The sequence below is a fragment of the Nyctibius grandis genome, chromosome 6 (genome assembly GCF_013368605.1).
Source record: "Nyctibius grandis isolate bNycGra1 chromosome 6, bNycGra1.pri, whole genome shotgun sequence".
NCBI classification, from domain to species: Eukaryota; Metazoa; Chordata; class Aves; order Nyctibiiformes; family Nyctibiidae; genus Nyctibius; species Nyctibius grandis.
Genome location: NC_090663.1, coordinates 66,519,876 through 66,534,825, shown reverse-complemented (window position 1 = coordinate 66,534,825; position 14,950 = coordinate 66,519,876).

Below are 14,950 nucleotides of genomic sequence, written 5' to 3'. Positions count from 1 at the left end.
CACTGAATAGCCACGTAAGGAAAAGGCTAAAGAGGGAAAGCAGGAGGCAAATCACTTAGTCAGTGCAAAAGGATTTAGGTTCGCCCTTCTTGCTGTGCCCCAGAATAAAAATGCCTCCCCCTCAGATATCAGGTGAATGTATCATCTAAAAGTCTGAAATGACCACTCATTTTTATACTGGGATTTGGTTTTATGACTGTATCCTAATCCAAACAATTCCTGCACTGCTGTTCTACTGATTTATGGCTGGACTGCTATTTATTTAGTGGAAAGGTATCCTATTAGGAAATTGTTGTGTCCTACTTCTAAGGAAACAGCCGACAAATCACACCAAAACCTTCTTTGCGATTACTCGGTAACACTTATTAGGGATATTAAAATACAGGAGAAAAGATTTTGATAACTGCTGAAGCAGTGGCTCCCATTTCCAGATGGTCTGCATGAAAGTGATGCATTGGCAAGTGATTGTGGACAACATTTGCTTATTTGATTAATAGAAGGTTGCACATCATTCAGCAATAAAGCTTGTGTGCTCAGTTCCGCTGAAAGTCATATGCACCTCAAGTAGGGATTATGGAGGATTTAGGGTCTCCTGTCGAAACCTGCATTATTCAAAGCCCTCATCAGCTGCCATCTCCCACAGTAGAATCCACAATTTTCAACAAAGGGCACAAGGGGACGCTCCTGGCATCACCTGTGGAGGAGAAAAAGTAGTGGCAGACACTGCTAACTTTTAAAGCACAGCAGAGAAGGATGAATGCCATTTTTTTAAAAAAAAAAACAAAACAGATCAGGTGTTGGAACATGCATACTGCTGGGAAGAAACGGCAGTTAGACAAATCCTTGTGCTTTGACAAAGTCCAGCCCCCTAGCCACTGCTTGTCAGGACAGTGAGGATAAAGGCACTCCTGCTTGCTTCCTTAGTCTCTTACAAAAGCAGCGTTATGCCTTGTATCTCTACTAACAATCAGTGGAGTAGTTAGCAAGCTGCCCATAAGCACAAACTCCTAGTGATTGGAGTAGACTTACAGACAACTCAGAAGAAAGAAGAAAAGGTGATAAACTCATTTTCAATAGGAACAATACATATGTTATGAGATAGTGAAGAAGAACCTGAATGCACGTGCAACTTCCATCATAGCTGTATCTACAGCATGTACTTCATATTGCACACCTATTTCTGCCTAATAGATATCTTCTGTTCTTTGTTTTTTTCTTGGCTCCCCTATTTCACTCGCATTTACTGCGGAGTTTGCATTTACTGAATTTTATGTGCTGGGATTTTCAAAGTAGCTTAAGGCTATTGACTTTCAATAGGAGTTAGGTAGTTAATTGCCTTTTCCTTTTGTACTTTACAAATTCCAGACATAGCTCTTCTGTGAGTTCATTATAGTCTTTTATGACTAAATTTCCTGAAATGTTACATCCCTCTTGAAAGGAAACAAAAAAAAAGTGCACCTAGTTCTTTTTAATGTAAACCAAAGGAAATAGTTGTTCCTCTTCCTTTAAATGTCCACAGCTCTTGGCCTCTGATCTGTTTAAGTTAAACAATACAGACATCAAATGCATTAATTCAAGTCTCCTTGAGATCTTGATTCCAGCCTGGCAGAGGATCTGGGTGACACAGTCTTTCTCTGCAGTCCCTTCTCAGTGTGTGTCATACAGTGTTGGTTTTAAGCCTGTTAAAGGGGCCAGAACACTGAAAACTTAATATAGTCTTTGAGCTGCCCATTCAGCTGATGTGCTTCTGACTAGAAACATTTATTTAATTCTTTCACAGCCAACCCACATAATCCATTGCTGTCTGTCAGATTTGACAAGCAGCTTTGACCTGTAGCTGTCCAGAGTATCTTGTCTTTTGTCTCACTACTGGTTAGTTATGAGTTAAAACCTGCTTACTGCCAATCTCAGAAAGCAAAAAGCAAGAGACCATCAGTACAAAGCAGAAGTAAATCATTCACCTAACACAGTAGATAGCTCCACTAACAATAAAGGAAAAAATAGATACTTTGTAATTGTAGCAGAAGTCTTCCAAAGGCATTCAGAAAGGCAGAAAAAGGAACAGAAAGAGCGCATGAAAGAAGAAAACTGCAGCATAAGCTTTTATGAACTGCTACCTCAGCAAGAGTGAATCAGTCAGATGCACAACTGACTGATCGTACTTAGAAAACAGGAGAAACCAGAGGTTGTAGGCAATGGATAAAATGCAGGAGGAGGTGGAGAGAAGCATTAGTCATTGGTTACAGTTTGTCTTTTTTCCTATTTATCTCTGTCTTTACTGACTACATGGACTGTGCTCTGGGTTCAGGCACCTCTGTGCCCTGCTCAGCAAGGGTTGGGGATAACTGTACAGACCAGGTGTGCTGTAAACAGTTTTGTAAGTGATTTACACAGAAGGAGACTTCACTGGAAATTGAAAAGAAGTAGGAACAGAAAAAGGAAATAGAATAATCTGTAGCAGCTTTTTTTGCCCAACACATTAGTGCTGTGTGTGACTGTCAGAGAAAACACTAGGATAAAAGCACCTCAGTTAGAGTAAGAATTATTTAAATTCCTCCATAAAGGTGCTAAATGGAGTTAGGAATTTTTTAAGGTCACACTAGCTTTTGGAGGACTACATTTGCCTAATAAAAGAAGACTAGACTGCTATTCTATTAATTAAATAATACAGAGCGTCCAAGATGATTTTGTGTCAGCATAACTTTTGTCAGTTTTAAGTTTCCCATTGTTCTACCTTCAAAGCCATCTCCAGACACAGGGATCTGCATAAAAGCTAGTGTACCTGAACCTGTGCCTCTCCTATAACCCAGCTACAGTGACAATACCACTAAAGGATGGGTATGAGATGTTTATAGATAAGTAAATATTGATGCCAATACTGGCTCCATTTCCCTTACAGGATTCCTTGAGTAATGTGTCTCAGTATTATCTATCATAAAATTTGGAGTCATGTTTGCTGATTCTCAGCTTCCCCAGGCACAAAATGTGACTCTTGCTGATTGAGCTATCAAAGGAACTGCTTCAAAGTCTCATGTTTTCAAACCACTGTGGCACAGATTCAGTAAATCATCCTTATTTAGCAAAGCCCTGTAGCCCTTTCTGACCGTGTACTTCTTTCTTGCAAAGGTTTAAAGGTGTGCATCTCCAGCAGAACTCTGCAGATTGAAATAAAGAGTCAGCCTTTGTAGGCTGGATTATCCCAGATTTGGAGCTGTTTTGAATTAAACCAAGAGAATAAATTAAATACACACTGAACAGCATTTTGCAGACTGAAATTCCTCAGGGCATTAGAAGCTCATCTAGAGAAACAAAAACCCCAACAAACCCTGCCTCACCCCAACATACCAGTTAAAAGTCCACTTATATGGCATCTACCATTTGGGTCCTAATTTAATATTGACCATGGCACCTTCAGACCAGGCTGTATTAATTTCCAGAACTTAAGGTAAACAGTCATGCTGTCCAGCTGTCTTGGGAAAGACATAATGTGGAACATGGGTAACTGCTAGGCTAACCCCATTCTTAAATCAGAGCCCATTTAATACACAGGGAAGGACCTGTAGTTTCTGCTAAGTAAACTGCAGAGGAATTGATTGTCAAAAGATCAAAATCAGATACATGATGCATGGCAGATTCCACCTTGATAATATCATATATGTTGGGAAGAAATAGCCTGAGATGAGCGAAACAGCAGCAAACCAGGCTGTAAAGCTCACCTTGTTCAAAATGTCACGGAAAATTTAATTACATTAGTAAGGAATTTCTAGTAACTCGTTGTATAATTAGGCAAATTTGAGTAGATAAGTCAGCAATTACCAGCACAACCGAATTCACAAGTTGCCACCTAATTGTTTTATTTAGTGTCAATGCTCTGTATTTGGAAAACTGTCACATTTCAGGTAATCGTAATGTATCAGCATGACAGAAAGGTATATATCAGCACATTCCTTGTTTTTCTGCAGTATTATAATAAGCTATGAGACTAGAAGTAGCTGATCAGCATTTCCTGATTTGTGGTCATGTAATACCATTCCATACAATGTACTAAAAGTAATTCAGTGTGCCAAAGATATGCCCAAGAGGCTTGGACAGAGGAAACCGCCATTCTTCATACCTATGTCATCTGCCTCAGTAGCTCAGAGCATCTCTTCCTGGAGTTTGACGTGTCTCCTCATCCCCATGACAGTCTGGGGCAGGAAAAACATCCCACTAGCACCCTCACTGGGTCCAGTAACTCCACGCTGGTCCATATCTATATACCGGACTATATCACTTGTGGGAATCTGCTCCTCGATATGCTTTGCCTCCCCCTTCGGCATTGTCTCAGAAACTGTCCTATCCCATCCCATGTGCTCAGACGCCATCTTCTGGGATTAAGGACTACCTGACCTGGATGACATTTTCTAAGGCAAGGAATTAGCTACCGACTAAGGGTGAATGATGTATGGTGTGCCCGCCTTACAGTCCTCCCCCTCCCCCTGAGAGACCCATGGGGGATATTGGGTGACAGCCTGGTGACGGGCTAATCCTACGGCGCGGGAACTGGACATGTCATGCCCTCGGGACTGTGAGTGGTGTGAAACAGTAACCACACCTTTGTGACTGTGACTGGCAGCTCCGCATCAGCATGACTGTGCAAAAATTCTCTACAAAAAGGAGCGATTTTGTCACACCATGTGTGCACCCACCACCGACTGCTGAGAATCAACGGAGGACCCACGGGATGCCGCAGGATCCAGGGTGGTGACTGTTCTTTCCGTCTTGACTGATCTCTTTCTCCCTCTTGCTTTTATTTGCCTCTCTGCCTCTCCCTCTCTCTCTCATTCACTTTATCTTAAGAAGTTGCCCTGTCGTTGAAATCAATAAAGCCAAAAGTTAAGTTTATCAATACCATGCCTCGGTTGTGTTTTCTCTGAACTCAAGGATCTTGGATCTATTTTATTTTTGGTCAGGGTTTTGGGGGTGCTTTACCTGCAGGCAGGTAAAGCATACCATGTGATTCAAAGGCTGGTCCCATGTGGGACTGACTGCATTGGATTTACTTGGGGTTGCTGTTAAGGGCCAAGGGCTGGGCAACTGTTGAAGCTCTGGTTTCGCTGCGGTAGGCAACGAGCTTGATTCGGAACCACTGCAGAGCAAATCTTGTCCTAGAGGCTGACAGAGCATGAAAGCCAAGGGGCTGAGTTAGTCCATCATTAGCTCTGGAGTCAGCGCAGTCTGCTTCCTTGGACAGATGTATCAGATGTGCTGGAGGAAAGGAGCCTTAGCAAACTCACATGCTGTTCAAAACCACATGCTCTTACTTCCCAACCATTTAAATTTCACTCTCTGGCCTCTCAGATCATCAGCTATGTTGTTGTAGGACTCCTAAGGTAAGGAATATGGCAAACTATTTTTCCTCATAAGTGATGGGATTTATCTCAGGACAGGTCTCTGAGGAGTGCGCTGTAAAGACATCTTGTGCTGTTGTGGAATGAGGGGAAATCTTTCTCAAAGTCACTGAGTGAGTTCCTGACCACTAGGACAGCAGAGGACATCGGAAGTTTTTTGTGCTTGTGTCTGTCCTCAGAATGCAATAGAAATTTTAAGATGGGGTGCGAGAAGATTTTTTAGCAGAAGGTAATGTTAGCCAGAGATCATTGGTGTGGCGTGCAGTTCAATCTAGATCACCTAGACCTTACAAAATCTTGCCATAACTTGCTAGTGTTTAGTCCAATCTGTGAAATCCCTGATAAAATGATGTTCTCTTATGGGTAAAGTCATGGGTTAAGGGAAGGAGAACTTCTGCATTTGTGTCAAGTTCACTCCACTGCTGAAGTGCAGAAAAAGTGCAGAAAATTCCTACCACTAGCTGCTAACCACATTGCATTTTGCCAAACCATGGCTAAAAATAAATAGGTTAATAAATGCTCCTAATAGGAATTTAAACCTAAAGAAAGCTCTAACTCCTTTCCCCCTCAAAAAAAAATAAGGAATAAGTAGGTGTCGTCTGGCAACTAATCACCACACAGCTACTTATTCAATTCCCCCACATGGGGTGGGGGAAAGGATCAGAAGGGCAAAATTGAAAAAAATTGTGGGTTGAGATAAAGACAGTTTAATAGGTAAAACAAAAGCTGCAATGAAAGCAAAGTAAAATAAGGAATTCCTTCAGTACTTCCCATCTGCAGGCAGATGCTTAGCCATTCGTAGGAGAGCAGGACTCCATCACTGTTACACGTGTTACACATTACACTCAGGAAGACAAATGCCGAATGTTCCCCCTTCCTCCTTCTTCCCCCCAGCTTTTATTGCTGAGCATGATGTCACATGGCATGGGGTATCCCTTTGGTCAGTTGTGGTCAGCTGTCCCAGCTGTGGCCTCTCCCAACTTCTTGAGCACCTCTTGCCTACTTGCTGGCGGGGCAGTGTGAGAAGCAGAAAAGGCCTGAATTCTGTGTAAGCGCTGCTCAGCAATAACTAAAACATCTCTGAGTTACTAACAATTATTTTCAGCACAAATCCCAAACATAGCCCCACACAAGATACTATGAAGAAATTTAACTCTTTAATTTAAAAGCAGCATTTCTACCTACTAAAAATCAGAAGAAACAAACTTCATTACCATGTCCACTTTTTAGTTTTGGGGCTTTAGTTCTTTAAATTTCTTCCACCATAGAATGACTTTCTTCATGGCAACAAATCGTGATTACATCTTTCAACCCAAGGGCAAATCAGTGTCTAAAACTGTTTCATCCTCAAGGGAGTTAGCACCAAAATGACTGAATTCTAAGTTAGGAAAAATGAAAATACATATATATACCCTGTACATTTCTGACCCTACCTGAACACTTCTGATCTTTATATGCCTGATACTTATCCAAAATCACACGTAGTCTTCATGTCAAAAAGCATTTTCATTAAAAATCTGGAACCTCTATTACAGACATGTCACCTTTGCATCTGCAGGCTGAAACTAAAGTTATTTAAAGTGGTTGAATAATATGACTGGAGATTTTAAAAGCTATCAGGAGCTGGTAAGAGGTGTAAATTAGAATGATTATGACAAAGATCAGTGTAAATTCTTGTAGTAATCAATTACCAACAGACAAAGTACAATCTTTTTTCTGTACTTCTGTCTGCAGAACAGTATCAATGACCTGGCAAGAATTTGCACTCTAGAGAAAGGCTAATTGGAAAGATAATTGGAGAGAGAGAGGAAAATATTAACAGGATACAACACTCTGCTGTTAGGATGCTGATACAAATTTGTTCTAGGGTCAGCTGCAACTGAAAGGTATTGTCAGGTAAGTAATGTTCATGGACATTGTAGTCTCCGGTTTAGTTGCTAGAGGTCATTAATTAACGTCACCTGCTTTGGAAATCTGAAGAAATAAGCTGAAAGACAGAACTAGTAATCAGCTTGTAACTGCATGGCTACTCCAAACAGGTCCAAACCACACAGATGTTAAAGAAATACTTTGAGAGGGAGTTACATTGTGCTCTAAGTCTACCCACCAAACTCATTTGTCCTCCATCACTGTCACTTTCAGATGAGAGCTGGATATTTGTATTTGTTTAATGAAGAACCACACAATTTTGAAAGCCAAAAAATTACCCTCACATGCAAACTGTGCTTTCTTATGCAGCAGCATCTAAAACACACTGTCTTGTCCTGGTGCATTTATAATCCTATTTTTCATTCCAGGGAGTACAGATCTCAGACACTTCTTCTGAGAATGGAGCTTCAATTGTAACATCCATCTATCTGGGTTACAATAGACACACCCACAGACATTTGTTTAGCAAATGGGAATTTGTTCTGAAGTGAAAATTCTGCTAATTTTCAGAAATACTTGAATTATGAGAATCATCTTGACACTCTAGTGTTTACTGAACCAAACTCCATCAAAAGATGCTTTTGTTTCTTTCCTCAAATATGTCTCCTACATAGTTTTGTAGGTAGTGACAATCTCCCTGTCTTATTTTTTCTGATAATGTCAGTCAGGAAGAGTATTTCCAAATATGAGATTTGTGTCCATTCAGCAGATACTCTGAGGAGTTCCTTATGGTAATTGCATTAAAATTACATTTTCCCGACTTCTGACATTCAGTTCCTCCCTCCATTTCTCAAGTAAAATTTATTTCCCATTTGTGACTAAGCACTTTCATATACTTTTTGAGTGTATGAGTCTGCACAGATGCACGCTCAGGAATCAGTTAAATAGAAAAAGAAAACATCTTTTTATGCACACAGACTCTGTAGTGCGGCAGTCTGATGAAGTCCCCACTGACTGGAAAAGGGGAAATGTAACCCCATTTTTAAAAAGGAAAAAAGGAAGATCCAGGGAACTTCAGGCCAGTGAGCCTCACCTTTGTGCCTGGCAAGATCGTGGAGCAGATCCTCCTGGAAACTATACTAAGGCACATGGAGATCAAGGAGGTGACTGGTGACAGCCAACATGGCTTCACTAAGGGCAGATCGTACCTGACAAATTTGGTGGTCTTCTACGACTGGGTAATAGCATTGGTGGGTAAGGGAAGAGCGACTGATGTCATCTACCTGCACTTGTGCAAAGCATTTGATACTATCCTGCACGACATCCTTGTCTTTAATTTTTAAATGTCTTTAAACCCTTGTCTTTAATTTTTAAATGTCTTTAAACCCTTGTCTGCACATGGGTTGGAGCAATCCCAAGCACAAATACAGGCTGGGTGGAGAATGGATTGAGAGCAGCCCTGAGGAGAAGGACTTGGGTGTGATGGTTGACGAGAAGCTCAACATGAGCTGGCAGTGTGCACTTGCAGTCCAGAAAGTCAACCGTATCCTGGGCTGCATCAAAAGAAGCATGATCAGCAGGTCCAGAGAGGTGATTCTGCCCCTTACTCTGCTCTTGTGAGACCTGCATTCAGCTCTGGGGCCCCCAACAGAAGAAGGATATGGACCTGTTGGATTGAGTCCAGAGGAGGGCCACAAAGATGATCAGAGGACCGGAGCAACTCTTCCATGAAGACAAGCTGAGAGGGTTGGGATTGTCCAGCCCGAAGAAGAGAAGGCTCTGGGGACACCTTATAGCATCCTTCCAGTACATGAAGGGGGCCTATGAGAATTCTGTAGAGGGTCTTTTTACAAGGGCATGTAGTGATAGTATGAGGGGTAACAGTTTTAAACTGAAAGAGGGTAGGTTTATATTAGATCTTAGGAAGAAATTCTTGACTGCGAGGGTGGTGAGACACTGGAACAGGTTGCCCAGAGAAGTTGTGGATGCCCCCTCCCTGGAAGTGTTCAAGGCCAGGTTGGATGGGGCTTTGAGTAACCTGGTCTAGTAGAAGGTGTCCCTGGCAATGGCAGGGGGGGTTGGAACTAAGTGATCTTTAAGGTCCTTTCCAATCCAAACCATTCTATGATTCTATCTCATGTCACTACTTACAGAATTTTAGACATGGCTATTAGAGAAACATAATGCTAAATTATTCAGTATGTTTTGAATGTACTTACAGTTCATTAACAACATGTTTTTATTTGTAGCTGAACTAAAAGTAAGACCAAAAACCTTTGAGATCTACAACTGATTGGTAAGTTCTCTTTTAATTGTTATTCAGTTTTAGTCTAATTACCGTATAATTGACTCTTTCAAAACAACAGAAAAAACCCCTGTACAAATTCCATGTGAACCAACTAGACCAGGTGGTGTACAGATTAGTTCAGTGATATGAAAGGAATAGAAGAGCAAATAAAATTTGCTGTAGACAGATGTAAAGTAAAACAATCTTAGCCTCACGCAGAAGATGATAGCTCTGGGCTGACACCAGCCAGAAACAAGACCTTGGGCTTGTAGCCGGTAGATAATTCCGTGAAAATATCAGTCTGATCATACATTCTTCCAGGAAAATAGCAGACAAGCTCAGCAGCAGTCAAAAAAGTAAATCAGTTTTTAGGATTTTTTACGAAAAGAGTAAAACAGGAAAGATAATTATGCCACCATATGTATCCATGGTTCTCACACCCTTTTAATACTGCATGCAACTTAGAAATGGAATAAAGTCTGAGAAAGACAGCAAGGGATATTGAAACTCTGGAGCAGCTGCCAAATAAGGAATGACTGACAGAGTAGACTAACTTTCTCCATCCTGGGCAAGAGACAACTAAAGGGAGATATGTTAGTGGTTATAAAACCATGAATAACACGCAGAGGATAGAGAGGGATTGACTATTCACTCTCTTCCAGTACAAGTATCAAGAGTAAGCAAACGAGGACAGGAAAAGTCACATGCAGCACAAACCACAAAGGAGGTGGTTTTTCAGACAACAAGTAGTAGAATTACCTCTTCAACACCCTTCCAAAGGACCTTGTGGATGAAAGAGGTTTTCATGAGTTCAAGGGGAGACTAGATGAAAGACTTGGAAGAAAGAACCATGAAGGCATTTCTAAACAGACAAACAGACAAACTGTCAGGAAATGCCCTGCTCTGCAAGTGATCCAAGACCAGGGAAGTATCATATGTACTTTGCTGGAGACAGAATATGGGACTAGATGGGACCTATAAGCTGAACTAGTACAGCTGTTCTTATCAATGTTTTCCATGTTTTCATTTCTCTGCATATATTTCTCTCCATATAGTTTCACCGCATATTTTTGGACAGTCCAAAGAGCACCTCCTTCAAAAAAGCTACAGGCAATAGTCTTTCCCAGGTTTCAAATTAAGTTGTTTTGCTACTTACTCCTCTCAGAAAGAATGCCACAGCAAGGAGTTTCATATGTCCTGTGACATCCTGAACACATGTCAATCCCCTAAGTTCCTGTATAGAATAAATACATTATTTTTATTTACAAAGTTGATCCCCTAAGCACTTTGTTCTTGGGGGACTGTTCCCATACCCTGGGGGAAAAAGGGGGAATGACCCTGTTTGAAGAGATATAAGACAATCAAATGTTTTTTTCTTACCAGAGGATGGGATAGGGCTTTTTGTGCAGATGAAGAAAAGTTATATAATAATAATCAGATATTACTATTATTATAATCAAAGTATCTCAGATTTTAACTCAAGTACTTTTCAGACAGACACTTCTATCACATTTTGCAAGGATAACAAAAGACTAGTAGAACTTTTCAATAGTATGGCTTTTCCAGATCCAGAATCTTGACTTGATGCAAGCATACTAGGAAAAAATCTGTTGTTGGCGTAAAGTGAAGGAAAATGGAGTAGATGGATATCATTAGTTCCTAAATTTCAATGTTCTTTCAGAAAATGTCCAGCTTCCAGTTCCTAATGAGATATGCAATACTTAATCTGGGCTCTAAATACAATATCAGGAGAGCAATCAGATGTGTAAGACTAAATGTTGTCACGGAAGATTGTCCTGTCAGTCATAAACTTCTTCACGTGCCTGTTGATCATGACCCTCTGCTAACATATCCGGGTTTGATCTGCCATAAAGGCTAGTTAAATTCTGCACATTATGAAGAATAAAGGGAGTTTAAAATAGTGCCTGTGCCAGTACTGTAAAACATTTGTCCCTTGCTCAAAACTGAATTGGTAGTGCAAGCAGAGGACAACAGGAAAAGAAATCAGGGAAAAAAAGGGGCATACCAGAGAAAATCAGAAACTTTGCTGGGAGGATGCAAACAAGCTAAAAAGGAAATTTCTACAGGAAATGCAGAACTCACATCCACACAGTCCACCTCTACAAAGACCTAATCCTAAACCTATCTGATGTACATAAACCTTAGTAAGCTGTAGAGAAAGCTCTGCCAGAGACAGGAAGACAGAGCAGTGCAGATAGCTTGATTGCACTGGGATAGTTGCCCAGTGGCAGAATGGGCATGATGTTGTACAGAGCTTGCCAAGAATTTTCTGCTCCTTGAAGCCTGCCCCAGCTTGTACAGTTATCGCTGTCTACAACTACCTGAAAGGAGGTTGTATCGAGGAGGGTTTTAGTCTCTTCTCCCAGGTAACGAGAAATAGGACGAGAGGAAATGGACTCAGGTTGCACCAGGGGAGGTTTAGCTTGGATATCAGGAAAAATTTCTTTACTGAAAGGGTTCTCAAGCAGTGGAACAGGCTGCCCAGAGCAGTGGTTGAGTCACCATCCCTGGAGGTATTTAAAAGACGAGTAGATGTGGAGCTTAAGGATATGGTTTAGTGGTGGACTTGGTAGTGTTAGGTTAATGGTTGAACTCAATGATCTTAAAGGTCCTTTCCAACCAAAACGGTTCTATGATTCTAAGATTCTAAAATGCATTGCTACCAGTGCCCTTGTTCACCTTGACAGTGTGCATAAATTTGTTTCATGAACCTACGTCATAATTAAAAATCACCATCATGTGTGATGTGTTGGATGGAGAGCCTGAGCTTCACAGGCAGCTCAGTCCTGTGTTGAACAGAAAATGTCCCCTTTCCTAAAGTGTAGTGGTTACCAGTTGTAAAGGGGCTGCAGAGGTTAATGGGAACTAATAAATATATGCTTTCTTGTTCATCATCTGACGGATTGCAGCCGAAAGGAATACAGGGATCTTGGTATTTCTGAGAAGTTTGGGTGATCTGTGAAACCATTTGTGGAACATAGAAATCATGTGTGGAACACAGGAGAAGGATGAGGTTTTCATTGTGACAGATATGATTAAACTGCCTTATGACACAGACCGCTGCTGACATAAAGGTTAATGCTGTTAAGCTCTACTGACAAAAGTGTGGAATCTTTTAACGTGCTGACTTATGGTTTTCTTTGTTATTTATCTATTTACCTCTCACAGTTTCAGAACTGATTCTAGGGGAAAATTAACAGCCATGATTTATCATTTTATCAAGATGTTCATCCTTGTTTTCTTACCCTGTCTCCTGGATTCATGTGATGAGTTGAATATCTTCTGTTTTATCAGTAGAGTTTGTTTTGTATTCTGGTGACAGAATTAAAAAAAAACAACCACCCCACTGCCACCAGAAAAAGCCACACACCACTCAGAAAATCTGAATAGAGAGTCCCTGGGCACTACTATCCAAAAAGCTGACAGGAAGCATGGCAGTCATCTTCCATAAAATGTCCCCAAAATTTACATATTCTTACAACGAGAAGTACTTAATCTATTGTTTTCTGAACATTTGATGTGAATAAACTTGCACTTAATTTTTTTACGTAAACTATTACAGAGAATTTTACTGATACCTACACATGGTATTTGCAATGAATTTCTGTCCTTCTTTGGACAGAAATTCTGAATAAGAACAATGTCCCACCAGTTGTCACAGTGCCAGGATCTGACAACTAAAGCTGTTACAGCATAGTATCACTTTCAAGCCAAAGTTTTTGTAGAGATGGGAGAGTCTTTGATCAAGAAACCTGATTAATTGATTCCATCATGATACATGGGCACAGAGTGAAAGAGTGTACTAGTCATTACTGAAATGAGATTGTGGAGTTAGAGGAGATGAAGTGTAAGGGAAGAGTAATGAAATCAGGGCAGTTAAAAAAAGAAGGGGGATAGGTGGGAGAAGAGAATGAATAACAAACAGTTACTTATTCCAAAAGATATAAGAAAAGACCAAGGGGCGGGGGGGGGGGGGGGGGGGGGGGGGGGGAAAGAAGAAAAAAAGTACCCAAATCCAGGGGAATGAGGAGAACATAAACAGAAAAACAGAAGAGGAATTTACATGAGACAAGTATTATTCTTTCATTTACAATTTATTAGAGTTGACTGAAATTGTCAATTAATTTACAATGGGAAATCAGGGTGTGGAGAAGATGTTTTCTATTACTTCCTGTAAAAGCTGAATGCATCTCCAAAAGGGAAGAAATTAAAATAGTATTGGAAAATACCTAGAAAAAGTCATGGTCCAAACCAAAATTCTTATATTTGTCAGAGTTTGAGATTTTCTGGTTTTGTCTGGGGGAGGGTGGGGGTCTTTTTTTCCCCTGGCGAAGTAATAGGAGCCATGGGAGTGTTTTCTAAAATAGGAGTATACAAGTTTAGATGATCATAACTATTTCATAAATAATCCTGGTCTTTCTCAGAGCAATAAGGTAAAGATACATCAACTATCTTGAATTACAAATACACAAGTCAAATCCAAGAAAAATTCCCATGTTTGTGCTCAGTGGGGCTCTAAATTAGGGCTATATCCACCCAGGTGCTTCCATCTTTCAAACAACATAACACAGCTCTGGCATTTCAGGTGGTAATGTCCATAGTGAAATTAAATTACCCATTGATAAATGTGGATTCAGGCACTCATTTGACAAAGCAGCATCAGGATTGTCAACTGGGAAATAAAATAAGTATTTCTTGTCTCATGAAGTTCCACTGGCAAGTGTAGCTGGTGGTTCTCACCAGCTGTCTCAGGCCAGTGGCGACAGAAATGTACAGAAGTCTACTGCAAGTGAGGGCACCCTCAGGGGAAATAAATGTCCATCCAGCCAAGACAGGATACACTGAGGGACAGTGATCAAAAACATTCTCAGCAGAGAGTCAAACTGTGCGATTTCCAGTGAGGCATCTAGAGTGCAGAAGAGTTTGTGAAGCACATAGAATTGACTCCCAAAAGAGCATGAAAGGTAATAAAAAGAGTTATTAGGGATTACTCAGTCTAAACTGAGAGAATCTCCCTGCATAACTTAGAATACAGGTCAGGCTTTCTTTACCAAACTCTTGAAACATGTACAAATCAACTAGACAGCATTTGTCTCTGTTATCATTTCTATTGTAACAGTAAAAGTAAGAAGGCTGAAAAAGGAAAAAAAAAAACAACATAAAAAAGAGCTTCCAAAAAGAAAAGTTGAGAATGGCTTATCCAGGAGACAGTTCACTGTGGAAAACTCATTCAATAAATGAACTTAACACCATGCTTGCATTAAAGCATATATTTACTCTATATTCATAGAGAAATTAAGTCTCTGCTACACACCGATTCAGTGGAACCAAGGTATACAAACAAGATTAAACATAGGTTCAAATACCTTGCTGAATCATGGTG